We start from the raw sequence: 6,898 nt of genomic DNA on the forward strand, positions 1-6,898 counted from the left end.
AGTAAGTAACCCCACTACTGGGGCCGGACTAGGCATCTATGTTCTCTAGATGCCTACATCTGGTGGAATATAAAAATTGCTCTAGTCCTCATGGGACACATACATACATGCAAAATTGGTTTTATCCTACTGTAGTTAAATATGCCTACTACCTCTGGTGAATCCCGAAGGAAACACAATATCTTGTGAATCCCGAAGGAAACACAATCTGGTGAATCCCGAAGGAAATACAATACCTAGTGGGCATCTAACTAATCAGTAAAGACACTATCACAGTCTCAACATCATAGCTATACAATATGCATATATGCCTCTATATCCTCATATCAAATACACCCTCAGTGAATCAAGTATCACCTCTTACTAGCATGCAAGTCTCTACGTGCACAAATAAATCTTTTAGATTCTCATACAAGAATATATATCGGTCATACTATACTATCCATCTATCATGTTATCGTTCTGTCATAATATTCATCTATCATGCTGGCATATATCTAGTGTCTGGCCCCTGGGCAGTTCCAGTAGTAAGATTACATACTTTGATATTAGGTTGAACCAAAAATCAATTGAATCTTTGTGAAATTCTTGAATTCTTAATCGAGCCAAATATTTGAGCAACTAACCCCTTCTAATCTCCACAATCTTTGGATTAAATCCTAGTACATAAACCAAAATAAAATTTAACCTTTAGGTTCACACCTAAGCGTTTAATCAAGCCAAAATCAGGAACAAAACTTAATAACTTAATTCATATAAATTACATTCAAACTGAACAAGCCACAAAGCCCCAAATCTTACCAAAATTCTTGCTGAAATCACCTTAACTCTGCTTGACAGCACGCTAATGACATTTTAAACTCCTTCATACTTTCAAATTCAACCTCCAAAATCACGATTGAAATGATAATTAAACACGTTATTTATTGGGTATTCAAGATCCTCAACAAAATCATGAAAATCATTTAGATCTTATCCCAAAATACGAACCTCATGACGGCGTTCGATAGAGGACATCGACTGGAAGAGAGGAGGACCAACGACGAGCAGATTCGACGACGTGAAGGTCGGAGCGGCGCGATTGCAACTTGATGGAGGAAAGGATGTGGACGTTGGCGGTGCGGCAGCCAAAGTTTGTCTAAACCATTGAGAAAGTGAGAAAGTGAGGGTCTGAAAATTCCATATTTCTTTTCTTTTTAATTCTCCACCACACAAATACGTAAGTAGTATATATATATATATATATATTTCTTTTCCTTAATAAATATGTCATATCAAACTCAAATCTTTCACCTCTTCTCCAATTAATTAAATAAACCTAAAAATAAATTCACCAACTTTAAATCACTTCTTTCCAAAAATTCTAAATCCCAAAATTAAATTCTAACTTTCCAAATTAACTTGAATCTAAATTTACAAATCTTTTTAAGTACTTGATTTTATTCTTTAAATAAATTTTGGATCCAAGTTCCAAAATTAAAGAGGGTAAAATCTTAAAACCACAATTTTCTCTTTTCCCTTTCAAATTTCACAAAAACTCAAAAGTTATTATACAAATAATTCAATTATTCCTTCCAATTAATTTAAAACTCATACTCGAACAATCCACATTAACCAATAAAACTTCTTCAACTGTAACAATTTGTTTCCAAATTATAAAGATTAGGAAATTAAAACTCAGCAATTTGAGATAATTAACTTAATTTTTCCTAAAAAATGGGGATGTTACACTATCGAATGTAAGATTAGAAGTCTGAAGAAACAATATTCGGCAATAATGAAAATGTTAAATCAATTAGAGTTCGGATGGAATAAGGTGTTTAAGTGCGTTCAGGTGAAAAGGGAGATCTTCGACGTCTGGGTTCGAGTAAGTTTTTTAAAATATTGAACAATATACATCGAACCTGTTTTTGTATAATTTCTAATATTGCTCTCATATACGAATGCAGAGTCATCCTAACGCGAAGGGATTGTGGAACAAGTCATTCCCCATTACGATGAACTATTAAGTGTGTTTGGGAAGGATAGGGCAACCGGGTACTATTGCGAGCCACCAGTGGTGATGACATCAAATTTGTTCTGGGAAATGGAAGACGAGATTTGGCTAAGGTCACAAGAATACCCTACCCCTGATAACGAACAAACTCAACTGCCTTAGGATGCAATTGAAGAAGATCAAGGAGATATATCCACGGGGAGAGCAGTTGTACCAGATATTTCCACCGACAGAGCGAGAGTATCAGCGAAGCCATTTAGAGGGAGTAAAAGGAAACGACTCACCTTCCAGAACGAAATGATCGACACATGCGATCAACTGCTGATATGTAGTCAGCGCACATGGACAGACTCGTTGCGTGGAAAGCCAAGAAATATGATATGGAATTTGGACGTCAGAAAGAGGTAGTTCAGGCCATATTTGGTATTGAAGGGCTCACTAAAGATGATAGATGTGACCTGATTGATATCATTGGCACAGACATACAAAAAACAGACCTCTTCCTAGCTGTACTAGAAGACAAACGACTACGGTACTGTACACACCTACTTGCTCGGACCCACTAGGCTGGCCACCTAATATTTTAACCCCAAAAAAATATATTTTGTGAATTTTTTTGGGAACGACCACATGTTCGGTCAATTGATATTATTTTTGTGATCTTCTGAAAAATGTTACTGTACTACATCACATTCTCACCATCAATAATTAAATGGAAGGTAATTATCCTATATACAATTTCAGTTCCAGATATACTATTCATATTATATAAAAATAAAATGTTAAGTTATCCAGTGTACATGATGTTAAGTTAGCAAGATTCAATATATATATATATACAATATACCAATTCATTAGTAATTGGGATAATTATCTTCAATATACATACATACAATATACAATATACCAATTAATTGAGCAGCAATATGAAATGTATTTTTGTGGTGTGTTTTACAGATTGAAGAGAATTAGAATTATTACAATTTTTGAAAAGAATATATATAAAAAATAATCTATTATGTTCTACAAATTGGGATAAAAATTTGAGATTGTTCAGTTTATGTCATAAATTATTTGAGAAATAGGTGTATATTTTAAAATTAATCAACAATAGCAAAGCATAAAAAATGAAATAAAAAAACAAACATAAAAAAATATAGAACTAATCTCATTCACAAAAAAATTGCATCAAATATTCCAACTCAACTCAAAACTCAAACACAGACTTCCAAACTTAACTCAACTCAACCATGCACATCAAACACAAACAATAATTACCAACTCAACTCAACTTTGTACAATAAACATAAACAATGTAACTCCCCAGATAATAATTACCAACTCAACTCTCTGCTTTTATCACGCACCAAACGCCCCTTAGATTTGTGGACATCTTAGGATGCCCGAATGGAGGGCATTTGAAGATTTTTGGATGCCCTCATGAAAGATACATTTTTCAGATTCCCGAGTTGAAGGCATCCCCAATTTACTCTTTTGTCCATTTTTCTTATATATTTGTGTGTATGTAGATATTACTCTTCATTTGTCGTTATATAATTAAAGTAAATACTGTCAACCATATATATCACTTTTTTGTTATATCGCAGTTCTTATAATTTTTTAAGCAAGATATTAAAATTTAATTTTAAATTAATATTTGTTTTATAAAAAAATCTTAAATTATGATATATTATTTTGTTGAGAAAAAGAATATTTAAAAATAAATTCAAATAGATAGAAACAAATATCGTATATAAGTTCAAATTATACTAAATTGATTATAATATAATAAATAGCCATAAGGAAATTCTCGAAGCATTATATAAATTTAAGACATTTCCGAGTATAAATTTTATGAAACAAATATAATTATCAAAATGTTTCTATATATCTATAAAATATTTCCATAAAACAAACGTAGTAATTTAGAGATGTTAGACTAGACATCTATAATGACTATGAGTTTTAATAATAATAGAGAGTGTTGAATAAAACAATGGAGAGAATAAATGGAGAGAGTGGTGTGTGGATTTTAAAGGAGAGAGATGAGGTTGATAAAATTTTAAAATTAGTCTCAAATCCCTTATTTGAGAAAATCCTTTTAAAATAATTGCTCAAACCAATTTAATACTCGTAGCTTAAAAGGAATATGATAATAAAAGTGGAGTGATAGCCATATAGGTTAATAATAATTTTTGAAATAAATGGACAAAACATTCCCGAATTAAATTTTGATGTGGATACTTTTGAATTTTTTTTCAGAATTGTTAACCTTTAACAATTTCGTGTAACTGTGACCCCTCGCTTTCGGTGCCAGAGTCCTACCCTAATGAGCCACCCATAGGGAAGAAGCAGATTAGGACAAGAGACTAAGTAACCTTATCCTCTTACAGGAGGTCAAATAAAGAAACATGCAAAACTGTCATCCTATAGGGGGACACTCCCAGGGTGCCTCGAGGCGATGTGCAGAAACTTTATTCAATCCAACGAAGGAGACCATGGGATATGATATCGCAGTTCCTTCTCCCACTTACTATGAATATTCTCTCTATCCACCTTGATATTGACCTACCCAAACATCGCCCTTTAGGGGGACACTCCCAGGGTGCCACGAGGCCAAGAGTAGATCTCACGGTGTGGACTATATGGGAGAAACATGAAAGGTTTAAATGAAGCATCACATGCCAAAAATACCTCCCATTGAATCTTCTACCTAGGGGGGTTCATGAACCTAGACAATCCGGCTATTGATTTTAGTCTAAGTCATCTTTTTAAGTTCACTCATAAACAATTTTTGTCTATGAAATATGAACAAGTTCAAGTATTCACATTTAAACACTTTAATGGATTGTCCCTAACTTGCATGCATGCATCAAATCTATTTAATTCACCTTTTCAGGTAGGTTTCCAGGTAGGGGTGTTATGTTTCCATCAACTTAAATACCTCAGCCTAGACAGAACTCGCCTTAGACAAAAGGTCTCTTATGGATAGATTTCCTATATTTTAACATTTTATTAGTCAATTTAATCCTATTAAACTGATTAAAAGATTAAAGTCTAAGGGTTACTAATCATATTAGAACCGTGATCTTAGGTCTATGTCATCAAAGTTTTTAACATTTTAAAACCATGAATTAAACGTAAGTGAGCATGCATGTCTTTCTTATTGCTTTTAGTTCTAATTTCTCTTTAACCTTTAAAAAGAAACAACAAAACACATTGCCACATAACTAGGTATTTATAACACTTATAAAGTATCCTATGTGTCGTACTGGCAACAAGTCCTACTTGCTCGGACCCACTAAAGGCTGGCCACCTAATATTTGTAACCCAAAAAAATATATTTTGTGAATTTTTTTTGGGAACGACCACATGTTCGGTCAATTTGATATATTTTTGTGATCTTCTTGAAAAATGTTTGACTGTACTACGATCACATTCTCACCATCCCAATAATGTAAATGGAAGGTAATTATCCTATATACAATTTCAGTCCCAAGATATACTATTCATATTATATAAAAATAAAAAAATTTAAGTATCCAGTGGTACATGATTTTTGGTAAAAGTTTAGGCAAGATTTCAATAATAGTATATATACCAATATACCATTCTATTAGTAAATTGGGATAATTATCTTCCAAATATACAATACATACAATAATACAATATACAATTAATTGAGCAAGCAATATGAAATGTATTTTTGTGGTGTGTTTTACAGATTGAAGAGAATTAGAATTATATACAATTTTTGGAAAAGAATATATTATAAAAAATAATCTATTATGGTTCTACAAAATGCGGATAAAAAATTTTGAAGATTGTTCAGTTTATGGTCATAAATTTATTTTGAGAAAATAGGTGTATATTTTTAAAATTTAATCAACAATAGCAAAGCATAAAAATGAAATAAAAAAACAATACATAAAAAAATATAGAACTAATCTCATTCACAAAAAAATTGCATCAAAATTCCAACTCAACTTCAAAACTCAAACACAGACTTCCAAACTTAACTCAACTCAACCATGCACATCAAACACAAACAATTAATTACCAACTCAACTCAACTTTGTACAATAAACATAAACAATGTAACTCTCCAGATAATAATTACCAACTCAACCTCTTGCTTTTATCACGCCACAAACGCCCCTTAGATTTTTTTTTTTTTTTTTTTTTTTGAGATGTGTTATATGTTAAATTATACTGCCTTTGACAAAACACATCTATTCATTAAAAATTACAGGTTAGTTCCTAATTTTTTTAGCAACACTTTTATCCCTTTATTGTTACAAATTAGCCTCTAACTTTAATATGGGATATTTTAGTCTATATATTTATATTTATAGAGTTAATTCCTATTTTTATGCATGTGAAATGTAAATTGCTTTTTATTCATTCTCCATTATAGATATGGGCTACTTGTTTCTTGGCATCATAGATTCTCATGGAGTAAGCATCTGAATACCACGTTTGTTTTGCGATATTGTAAGATGCCCTCGACATCTAAAGATTTTTTGGACATCTTAGGATGGCCCGAATGGAGGGCATTTGAAGATTTTTGGATGCCCTCATGAAAGATGGGTTTCCAGATTCCCGAGTTGAAGGCATCGATATTTTCCATTTTTGTCCTTTCTTTTTATTTTATTTTATTTTATTTATTATAATTTTCATTTGCATTATATAACTAAAATAAATATTGTCAACTATATATATCATATATATATATATATCGTAATTCTTATTTTTTTAGTAATATATTTAAATTTAAATTTAAATGAATATTTATTTTTATAAAAAATCTTAAACTATGATATATTATTTTGTTGAAAAAATAACATATAAAAATAATTTAAATTTTATTAATTTAAAAGAAATTCAATTTGATAAAAAAAT

This window comes from Benincasa hispida, chromosome 9, assembly GCF_009727055.1.
Source record: "Benincasa hispida cultivar B227 chromosome 9, ASM972705v1, whole genome shotgun sequence".
Classification (NCBI taxonomy): Eukaryota; Viridiplantae; Streptophyta; class Magnoliopsida; order Cucurbitales; family Cucurbitaceae; genus Benincasa; species Benincasa hispida.